The sequence below is a fragment of the Bidens hawaiensis genome, unplaced genomic scaffold (genome assembly GCF_021521415.1).
Source record: "Bidens hawaiensis isolate Kalapana, Puna unplaced genomic scaffold, B.hawaiensis_p1.1 tig00024225_1, whole genome shotgun sequence".
NCBI classification, from domain to species: Eukaryota; Viridiplantae; Streptophyta; class Magnoliopsida; order Asterales; family Asteraceae; genus Bidens; species Bidens hawaiensis.
This window is the reverse complement of record NW_027493804.1, coordinates 54,962-67,060: the sequence shown is the minus strand read 5'-3', so window position 1 is coordinate 67,060 and position 12,099 is coordinate 54,962. Positions and strand designations below refer to the sequence as shown.

Below are 12,099 nucleotides of genomic sequence, written 5' to 3'. Positions count from 1 at the left end.
TGTGGCATGACGTGGTGGGCAAGACCAAGAAGTTGACAACTTCGGCTCGCTTGTGCTCATCATCCCCCATAGTTAGTTCAAACTGAATCTGGCCTAGGGGATGTATGATTTCATTTGAGACACCACAGATTGGTGCGTTCACAATTTCGAGCCGCGCTTGGTCTGCCGGGTCTAACTTTCTGAAACACTGCTCATATATAATGTCAGATTCGCTTCCAGTGTCCACCAGGACCTTTGACACTTCGTAATGAGCAATGTGTGTGGTAATGACGAGAGGACTGCTTATTGAAGGGCCTCCCCTGATTCTTGGGAAGATGACTTGCTGCTCGCGCCAATCTCCGTGGATTTGCGCGCTTCTCTTTCTTGACGTCTGCCCTTGTCGTCCCCCCTCAGCCACACAGATTCTTTTGTACTTCTTGCTGGCAGAGGCTCCTTCCGGTTGCTCATCTTCTATTCTTTGGTTTTTTACCAAGTGAGCCAGCCTGCCCGACTTTACATCCTTCTCGATCGCATCCTTTAAATGATGGCATGCGTCGGTGTTGTGGCCCGGGGACCTGTGAAATTCACAATATTTGCCACTGTTTTGCGGTCCCTTGTAGTGTAGTTGTTTGGGGGGCTTGAATTGGACATTCTCAGTACTTAACACCTGTGAAGGTGTTTTAGTGAGGGGCGTCCATATTCTTGGCAGAGGTCTGCTAGGATCTCTGCCGCCCTCCCTCTTGTCACCCTCCCCGCGATTACGAACTTCTTTTTGGGGCTGTGGTGAGGTTGGTTGCGGTTGTTTTTCCGCGGAAGAAAAACTTGTTGGCTGCAACCTGGACCATACAGAGTTCTGTTTGGCCCTCTTATCTTTGCTGCGCGGTGACTCTGCCTGATGCGCTCTTTCTCTTGCCCTATCTTGGGCAATCTGTTTCTCATTTCTCGCGAAAACTCGCGATGCCTCCATTAACTTGGCCCACGTGGTGGGCATACCATCTTTGCTTACAAGAGCCCGGCGGAGTTGGTCACTGCGCGCGCCTTGTATAAAGGCCACGCGCAGGAGCTGCTCAGTTATACCCCCGATTGCCAGGGATTCCTGATTGAAACGAGTGATGTAATCTTCAATCGTTTCATCATTCCTGCGTATGCAGTGCATGATGTCATCAGGATCGCGCGTGTGCCTGCGCTGCTGTACGAAGTGGGCTTGGAACTTTTCTAATAGTTCCTCGAACCCATCAATTTGCCCTGTCGGCAAGCTCTCGAACCATACCCGCGCTGCGCCCGTGAGGCAGCGAGCAAACATATGACACCATGTTGGCATCGTCCAGCTCTCTAGGTTTCCCGTGTTATAGAAACCTTGCAAAAAGTCATCTGGATCTGTTGTGCCATCATATTTGCCCAGACCACTTGGCATCTTTGTCTTGTGCTGGATGGGAGCCTGCGCGATGCGCGCAGTAAACTTTGAGTGTTTTACCAGGATGGCTGGTCTATAGGGCGTGGTTACGTCCACTTGCCCTCTGATCGGTGGGCTGTACGGCATGTGCAGATCCAGATCTGCTCTGGCTCCAGGCGCCATGTTCACAGGCGCGCGAAGCTGTGAGCCTCCTGCATGAGTATCCCGTGTCTTCCTCATGCTATGCACTTCTTCATCACTGAACTCAGTGTGTGCAGTGTGAACAGAATGTCCCTCTTCCGGCGCGCGCGGCCTCTTTGTAGTCTGCTTATCAAAAGCTTGCCTTTGTGCTTGGTCGGCTAGCTTCTTCTGCTTGACCATGTCGTTGTACTTTTCAATCAGACGCCGCTGCTCGTTTATGAGCCATTCATTCGGATCATTTGCTTCATCTTCTGGACCCATTGGTCCTTTCAGCTTCGCGCCGGCCATATTTTGTAACGTGTGATCGTCTGGAGGAGTTTCAGTCTGGCCGTGAGGGGTTGTGACGAAGGGACGGTTGCTGGTGGTACGCGTAGAATCACGCGGAACCCTCAGAACCTGCTGTCCGTCGTTAACACCCTCACGTTCAATATCCTCCAGAGCTTGATCAACGTTACGCAACTCCAGAAACCATGGTGATTGATTTTTTTGTAGATCTGGATGAGATCTGATTGCCGTTTGTAACAGTGGATGGCGCCAATGAAGAAACGTGGATCTACTCACTGGTAGCAGATCTACTTTCCTCGGGTATGATTAAACTGTTTCACCGATGGTTCCTCTGAATCCGTGTTCTTCCACCTACAAAATGAACAGCGCCGTTACTTACCCCTCAGAAAGGGACAGAGGGGTCCTCTTTGGGGTAACCCTCCGGCGTGAGAATCAGTATCTTTGTGGAGAAGATAATAAAGTGTGAGTCAGTGAATCTCAAGAGTATTGCTGAATCGCTGAATACTCTTGATTGTGTGACTGTGTGTTTTCTGTAACTGACTGTGAGTGAATATAATTCAATATGATTCAATGTGATATCACTGCTTGTAACTGTCAATGATTGAGTATGAATGTCTCATAAAAGTGGAGTTGATGCTGTATTTGTAGTGCTAGGGTTACCACCGGTTGGGCTCAACCTCGTTGGCTTCCTCCAATCGCACTGCGCCACGTGTCCTCTGGGACACCTGGCGCTTTCTCGTTGGTTGTAATCACGTGGTAACACATGTGTCATGCTGAGTTGTCGACCTTTCATTCGGCAGCTATCAACATCAGCATATTCTTTCTCCTTAAAAAGATACCTTCTGGAAGGTTGTCTGATGTGCACAATCAAGGTTGCCCTAATCCTGATTTGGATAAGGACGAGGTTGATTATGTGCACGTATGATATGCGCTCACCCTGAGGATGCGCGGGGTCTTCTCTTTATTCTCACGCGCAGATATTTCATGCGCAGATGTGATATGCACGAGCATGTGATATGCGCCGCGCGATGATGCGCTGCGCGCATATGTGATGCGCGAGCATATGTGTGCCTGGGCATATGATGCCTGAGCATGTTTTGTATGCGCCATGCGCATAGGTTTTGGCTTTGTGCCTTCATAATGTCTTTATCTTGTGGGTTGACCCGCCTTGCTTGGAGTTGAGGCGGGTACATACCTCTTCAGCCATCATATAAGCAAAGTAGGAATTAGGGCCGTCCAAACCGTTCGACGCTTAAACTCGCTCGCCGCTCGCTCGTTATTTGCTCGGAAAATGGTCGCTCATTTTTTCGCTTGGTTGTAGACGAGCCGCTCTACTCAGTTCGGTTTGTAAGTGAGCCAAGCAACGAGCAAAGATCTGCTCAGTTCGGTTTGGCTCGAATATTTTTAATTTATTTTATATATAATTATATATGAACAAATATATAAATATATAGATAAAACAAATAAAATATAAGTATACAATTTTTTAAACTATTTTAACATTTTCTTATTCGGTCAACTTTATAGTTTTATTAGTTCGATTCAAGATTTCGGAATACTAAAAGTTTGTTTACATGTTCATTATATCTCACTTCAAACTTCTTTCTTATAAAAATTTACAACTATTATACGTTTGTCTAAAAACTACTAATTTTTTTACAAAATATATTATTTACAGCCTTCAAACTTGTTTCTTATTGAAAATTTTAAAGTGAAAAAGAAATAAAAAAAATGCTCGAAATCGCTCGATGTTCGATCGAAAAATGCTCGGTTCGATTTTGGCTGGTTTTGTTTTTCGCTCGGTTCGAATTTCAGTCGTTCGGTTCGGTTCGGTTGTAAACGAGCCAAGCAACGAGCAAGCCTTCGCTCGGTTCGGCTCGGCTCGTGAACAGCCCTAGTAGGAAGACTCAACATCACGACCTTACTTGAACAAGATATGTTCTATAGGCTCGTACGTCAGTATTCTTGATTCCTAAGAAGACAGAAACCCATGCTGGTTGATGAGCTAGGACCGTGTGACCAGAGCGTGATTAATGGAGCTTCATGGTCTTGACCATGGCTCAATACTGATCGTTGCCGGCCCATCTGATGGATTTTGGCATGGTCTCATGGTTGTCTGACAGACAATTAATCATTTTTTTGTCCATTTTTTTACGATATAGATTTCCCTGACTAATTTTAATTTATCTAACTTTTTATCTTTATGTTTTTATAAATTGGGTTTAAGAAGCTTAAATTGGATATCAATTTTTCGTCAAAAGTTAATGTGCATCAGCATTAACCTTAACAAGATGCCAGAGATGTGTTGATTATTTGTACTAGATTTGTATGTAACCGAAAATACTGATCTGAAACGAAACAAAAACGAACGGTTTAGTTTAATGTTTTCTTGTTTTCATTTTTTATATATTTCATTTTTTTATATAAAATTTTGAATTAATATTTCATTTTTTATTTTGAATTTTAACTAGTTTGAATTAATTTAATATAGTTAACCCAAATATTTTAGCCAAAATGTATAATAACCGATTAAATATTAACTAACAAAAAATATTAGGCCAAAATTCGCAAATTTTTGCCAACAATTTTTTTTTCAGCCTAAAACTTTCAACCGCAAATGGCAAAACTGAAATTGAACGGAACCTAATCAAAAACTGAAACTGGACGATTTTCAAAAGTTAAAAGGCCGAAATTTTGTTTTTTGGTTTGGACATGCCTCTAAACTAACCAAACAGTCAGTGAACTGTTCGTGAACAGTTCTGTGGGTAGTTCTTTTTATGTTTGTTTAGTTAATAAAAACAAGAGAGCATAAAACATTTTGTTCAGTTAGTAAGCCGACTGAACATGACCACATGTTTCGTTCATGAACGTTCGTTTATATCCGTTTGTTTACGTTCATAGTCCAATTTTTTAATATCTTTTTCGCCCAACAAACTAATATTCACTTTTACTTTTAACTGGTGTTTGCTCAGTCATGTTCGTTTATATTTGTTCATCTATGTTCAATTATATTATTTTCAGAATGGCTGATTACGTTTGAGAAATGTTCGTTTATACAATTATACTATTAGCGAGCAAACATAGAATATGAACACACTTATTTTCTCAATGAACGAACACGAACAAGAAACCCCAATTCGTTTAACTGTTCGTATTCGATCATTTGTTTGGTAAAAGTTAAAGAAACGAACACTAAGATGCCATGTCTGTTCTCGTTCAACTTGTTTACAAGCCTAGTTTTTCCCCAATACCTACCAACACCGACCCATGTGCCGCTGCTAACAACATTTGTGTCTTGTTGAAATTCTTTTAGCTAATATAACAAAACCAGAAAACTAATAGTATTCAGGAGAACGGATATAATGTAACAAGCTCTTAACTCTATAGTGGCAGTTTCTGTAACAAGCTTACAAAGACTAGTACACATGCATTAAAGATTGTACATTTCTTATGAAGTACAAACAAAAGGTCAAATAATCTCCAATCTAATAGGTACTGTCATTGTTTTGACCTTTTGGTCTTGATAAACGGCAATGGTTTTGTCCCACATCGGCTGCCAACAAAAATTGAAGCCATCTTATAAGCAAGGTAGGAAGATCAAATAGCATGACTTTACTTGAATAGGATCTGTTTAGTAGGCTTGTATCTCTGACTTGGTTGAGGATCGTTGCCAGTCTATCTTTTTCGTCTTGGCACGGTTACATGGTTGTTTGACGAACAATTACCAATTTTTTTAACTAGTTACGCTCAAAGCCTCAACCGAGACCATGTAATCAGAGCGTGATTAACAGAGCCCGTGGTTTGGTCCATGGCTTGGTAGAGGATCGTTGTCGGTCCATTTTTTTGGTCTTGGCACGGTTACATGGTTGTCTGACTGGCAATTATCATTTTTTTTAACTAGTTACGCTCAAAGCCTCAACGAGATTGTGTCGTTCTTCTGTCTATATTTCGTGAAGATTCTTTTAACTATATGTTGGACTGAGTAGATTGTGTCGTCGTTTTGTCTATATTTTGTGAAGATTCTTTTAACTATATGTTGGACTGAGTCAGGGCCGACCCCTTGGGGGTGGCAGGGTGGTCGACGGCCACAGGCCCGACACCCCGCTAAGCCTGAATTTTTTTTTTGAACAAAAATATATGTACTTTTTATTAAAAACAATATGTATATTTATTGTTTAAACACAATTATATAACTACTAGTTTGGTCTAGTGGAAAATGGGTATTACTTATAACCAAGAGTTTGTAGGTTCTAGCCTCACTTGAGACATCCTTAATTCTTTTATATACAAAAGTTTTTTACACAACCTAAATTATAACCAAGTAAGCCAATATAAAAATTAAACTGTTTAAACATAACAAAATACTCCCTTTACTTAAGGCCCAAAATTTTTTTTGCATTTGTCCCAAAAGTTTTTTTGCTTTCTCGGAGCCGGCGCTGGACTGAGTGGCATTCCCTGGAACACATTGTTGATGCTTCTCAAGAAGAAAGATGTGATCTATGATTATGAAAAAAAAAATAAAAATAAAAACCAGTTATCTCAAACCATTTCACCATTTGGTTGATTGATGAATATTCTAAACTATTTACGGACAGAATTTATTTTATTAAGAGAGGTATACTTTGTTCGTGGGTTGACATTTATTTGTCAAAATTGCAAAATCATTCATGGAACCATTCAACCAAAGGAAACCCAAAAGGATAGTAAATTCCCGAACCTGGTTGCTTTTTTTTCTTTTTGCATTTCACCTGAATCCGGTGAAAATTCGCAAGTTTCAAATTTATCCATTTCCTCATATAAATCGCCACATCATCACAAAAACACCTCCACCTTATCTCCCAATTTCTCTTAATCGGGACGACTTCGTATACTCTTAGTATCTGGTTTACTCTCATCTCTATAGTTAGTAACGTTAAGCAAATCAAAATATATTAATGTTTAAATACGAAGGGCTCTTAACACACAAAGCGTACGAAGGATTAAATATAGGTTGCGTGATTATTTATAAGTTGCATAGTTTGTTTGTTTTTTTTGCTTGATTATTATTACAACAAACAAACAACAACCACCATATCCAGTAAAAATCCCACCAATAACAAAACTGTTAGCAGGGGCTGGAGAGGGTGAGATGCAGACAAACCTTACCTCCATCCCAAAGAATAGAAAGGTTGTTTCCAGAAAGATCCTTACTCCAAAACCATATGTATGAGACCAAGTAAAAGAAACACCAAGTTCAACACTAAATCTTTAGACCATAAAGAAAAAACATATACCTATAATAAATAAAAAAATAGGTAATACTAAAATAATTATAATTAAAGTAGTCGTAGTAAAAATAGATTAAAAAATAGTGATATTAATAATGAATACTAAATATATGTTATAAAATACTAATTTAAGAATATGATATTATAGTAATAAATAATTTATCACTTGAAATAAGGTAAAGAAATAGCCCACTATGATATAATTCTAATGAAAACTCTACTTTTCTCCTAAAAGTCATTAACATTAATCTTATGTCTCAAAGAATTCATATCCTCAACTATGTCTTAGGAGATGTGCAAATTGAATACATGTACATTCCATGCCACCGCAAATGCAAGTTTGGTCTCATGGGTCGATAAATGACATTAGTGTATCAATGAATTTATATATGTTAAAATTGTAAATATTCATAAAGAAATTTCTTCTTTTTTGTTTATATATTGTAACTCTGATATTAAAATAAGGAATTTTTACATATTTCTCCTTCCTAAACCTTGAAATTACATATCTCCTCAAAATACAAGTTTTTAATGCAAAATGTACAATGCTTTTTAAGCATGATTTGGAGAAATATGTAATTTCAAAGTTTAGGAAGGGAAAATATGTAAGTACCCCTTAAAATAATGTCTAAAAGAAGAGATAAGTTGTTAATATCTAAATTCAGAAATGGAACATTCAAATGCAAACCTCTTTAAAACTTAGTTAATTTCAAGGGACTAGAAAAGGGTATTTAGGAACCCATATTTTGACTTTGTCAAAGGGGGAGACTTCTCCATTTTGAGTCAAAAGGTAAAAAAGAAACATCATCATTTATCATTTTGTAAGCACAATCTTCTTCAATTAATCTGTTTGTTCTTGAATTCTTGAAAATGGAGCTTACATGTAAGTTTTAGTGAATATGTGAAAGGAAAATCATTCTTCTTCTTCAATCATCATTTATCATTTGTAGATTATGTAACGCTACAAAGATTAGAAATCATACACTATATGTAAATACGTGAAAGGAAATTATCATTTTCAATGTCTATTTACATCAGGAATTCTAGGGTCCTTGATCAAACAAAGGTTTTTGACCCATAATGGGTTTTCACACAACTTTTCTTATTATGACAAAGGGACTATTTTGGTTGATACAAAGAATAACATAGGCATGACACCCTTTATGTACACATAGGGGTCAAAGTTATCTTAGGAAATTGTAAATAGTCAATGTCACAATTAGCTAGTCAAGAAGGTTAGAGTCAAGGAATAAATCAATACGGTTAATACTATAACAAAAGAAACAATATACAATTAATGCTACTATACGTCTATACATGTACTCACGAATTAAATATTTTGTACACTGATTTTGGGATGTGATAATCTCCGAAATCTAATAGGCTCCGTGATGGTTTTGTCCCACATCGGATGGCAACATAAATAAAAGCCATGATATAAGCAAGGTAGGAAGGTCTAATAGCACGACCTTACTTGAACAGGATCTGTTCTATAGGCTCGTACCTTTGTATTCTTGATTCCTAAGTAGACATGTCAGCCATTATCTTGGTCTTGGCATGGTTACATGGTTGCCTGACAGACAATTATTATTTTTTTTGCCCATTATATAGATTTTCCTTTGGTTGCATGGTTACATGGTTGTCTTACAGACAACTAATCATTTTTTTTGCCCATTTTCGTATGATATAGATTTTCCCTTCTATGGTCATCAATTAATTTATCTAACTTTTTTATCTTTATGTTTTTATAAATCGGGTTTAAGAAACTTAAATTGGATATTAATTTTTTGTCAAAAGTTAATGTGCATCAGCATTAACCTTAACAAGATGCCATAGATGTGTTGATTGTACTAGATTTGCATGTAACCGAAAATACTGATCTGAAACGAAACAAAGACCAACGGTTTAGTTTTTATGTTTTCATAAAAACCGAACTTTTGGTTCGTTTAAGTTTTATGGGTAAATAAAACAAAAATCAAATCGAACTAAACTTATATATTTCATTTGTTATTTTGAATTTTAACTAGTTTGAATTAATTTAATATAGTTAACCCAAATATTTTAGCCAAAATGTATAATAACCGATTAATTATTAACTAACAAAAAATATTAGGTCAAAATTTGTTAATTTTTGCCAACAGTTTTTTTTTAGCCCAAAACTTACAACCCCAAATGGCAAAACTGAAATCGAATGGAACCTAATCAAAAACTGAAACTGGACGATTTTCAAAAGTTAAAAAGCCGTAATTTCGTTCTTTGGTTCGGACATGCCTCTAAACGAACCAAACATTCAGTGAACTGTTCGTGAACCGTTCTGTGGGAAGTTCTTTTTATGCTCGTTTAGTTAATAAAAACGAACGGGCATAAAACATTTTGTTCAGTCAACTTGTTTACAATCCTAGCTTTTGCCCAATACCTACCAGCCGCGACCCATGCATACCCCTAATTATGTAGTATTTACAGAAGCAGATGTGCATGTTATGTATCACATTTACATTTATAGAACTACATAAACAAAAAGAAGGATTCACAGACATTAATACAAAAGAAAATGTAAAAAGCAATGGACTGAAACTGAAATCATGCCACCTACCAACTGAGTGCCAATGCGCCACTGCTAACAACATTTGTGTCTTGTTGAAATTCTTTAACTCATATAACAAAACTATAAATTCTTTTAGGTAATATAACAAAACCAGAAAACTAATAGTATTCAGGAGAAACGGATATAATGGAACAAGCTCTAACTCTATAGTGGCAGTTTCCGTAACAAGCTTACAAAGACTTGTACACATGCATTAAATATTGTACATTTCTTATGATTGACCAAGATTTTCTTTTCGTGCCTCAGAATTTGGGGTTTCAAAAAGATACCACAGATTCATGAAGTACAAATAAAAGGTCAAATAATCTCCAATCTTATAGGTACTGTCATTGTTTTGACCTTTTGGTCTTGACAAACTGCAATGGTTTTATCCCACATTGGATGGCAACATAAATAAAAGCCATCATATAAGCAAGGTAGGAAGGTCGAATAGCATGACCTTACTTGAACAGGATTTGTTCTATAGGCTTGTATTTTTGTATCCTTGATCCCTAAGAAGATAGAAACCCATCTCCGGTTGATGAACTGAGACCATGTAACCAGAGCGTGATTAACGGAGCCCATGGTTTGTATCATGGCTCAGTAGAGGATCGTTGCTAGTCCATTTTTTGGTCTTGGCATGGTTACATGGTTGTCTGACGGACAACTACTTTTTTCTTTAACAACGCTCAAACCTCCTTTTGTCTATATTTCGTGATGATTCTTTTAACTATATTTTTTTTAACTACGTCCAAAGCCTCCTTTTGTCTATATTTTGTGAAGATTCTTTTAACTAATTACCTTTTTTTTAACTATGCTCAAAGCCTCCTTGTTCTATATTTCTTGAAGAATCTTTTAACTACGCTCAAAGCCTCCTTTTGTCTATATTTCGTGAAGATTCTTTTAACTATATTTTTTTTAACTACGCTCAAAGCCTCCTATATTTCGTGAAGATTCTTTTAACTATATGTTGGACCGAGTGGCATTATCAGGAACATATTGTTGATGCTTCTCAAGAAGAGAGGTGTGATCTATGATTATGAACAAAAGAATAAAAACAAGTTATCTCAAACCATTTGATTGATTGATGAATATTCAAAGGCTTTCTCTATTTCTACACCCATTTTACTGTTTGGACATCTTTTCCTATCTATACGACTCGTATAGCTTATATTAGTTGTATAGAAGTCAGCTTTATGTCAGAACCTGTTGACACTTTAATACGAGAAGGGGTATACGAGTAACCCCCCATACGAGTTGTATGGGCTATACGAGATGAATTTGAATTTTCATGTAACATGACAGCTTTATGCCTGAGCACATGCAAAGTAATTGCAAAATTTTTTATTTGCAAAAATAATAAACTAAAAAAGGAAAACAAAAAATTGAATCAACAATGATTCGAACCCATGCATCATGTGAATCAATCAAGGCAAAACGTAGAAGAGCCACTATGATAGATTGATTTTTGTTAATCTATTGTAAAGTGGCTGTAGTTAAAAAGTAACATAAATAAACAACAAAAATATTTTGTGACACCGTCATTTGCTATTTATCTAATATATCTAATTTATGTAATGCTATCATGTTTAACTATATTATTTTGAATCTATAATTACACATACAAATCACATAATAATAGAAGTAATAATACCACATAGCATAGCATGCCACATACAACTCGTATAGGCTATACTAGTCGTATAGAGGGTGTGTGGGCATTATACGAGTAGTATATGCCATACAACTCGTATAAATACCAGCCCCATCTCGTATAAGTCATACGACTCGTTTAAGAATTTGGTCAAAAACTGGTGGTTGTCAGTGTACGGAAGCCTATACGACTCGTATAGATAGTGTTTGAATTTTGAAGATGGGTGTTTTATTAGCAGGTCCCATATTCTAAACCATTTCCTGACAGAATTTATTTTATTAATAGAGCTATACTTTGTTCTTCAGTCATGACATTTGTTAATCAAATTTGCAAAATCATTAATGAAACCATTCAACCAAAAGAAACCCAAAAGGATAGTGAATTCATGAACCTGGTTGCTTGTTTTGCTTTTTGCATTTCACCTAAATCCGGTGAAATTTTATCCATTTTTTCCCAAATAAATCGTCACATCATCACTCCACCTTATCTTTCAATTTCCCATAATCTTAGGGTGTGTTTGGTTGGGTCTGGATAAAACCATGGTCAGACATAACATAGATGTGTTTGGTTGCTTAAAATTAAACATCTCTGAATCATCCAGCAGACCAATATGCCCTCCACCTCCACACCATCTTCCATCCCGTTCTTGACCACTGATCTTCATCACCAATCTTCACCTCTACACCGCCGCCGGACCCCGAACAAGACATCTATTTCTAATAACCAGGCTCAATGA

The 12,099-nt window shown here is 37.2% G+C and overlaps 2 non-coding genes across 2 annotated transcripts; both read left to right on the top strand.

Annotated features, from left to right (window-relative positions):
- Positions 1-3,773: 3,773 nt before the first annotated feature.
- On the top strand, positions 3,774-3,984 carry LOC143568759 (small nucleolar RNA U3). Its single transcript, XR_013141622.1, has one exon. It is a non-coding gene; the product is annotated as a small nucleolar RNA U3 (small nucleolar RNA).
- A 6,180-nt stretch (positions 3,985-10,164) lies between these two features.
- Positions 10,165-10,375, top strand: LOC143568758 (small nucleolar RNA U3). Its single transcript, XR_013141621.1, has one exon. It is a non-coding gene; the product is annotated as a small nucleolar RNA U3 (small nucleolar RNA).
- The last annotated feature ends 1,724 nt before the right edge of the window (positions 10,376-12,099 follow it).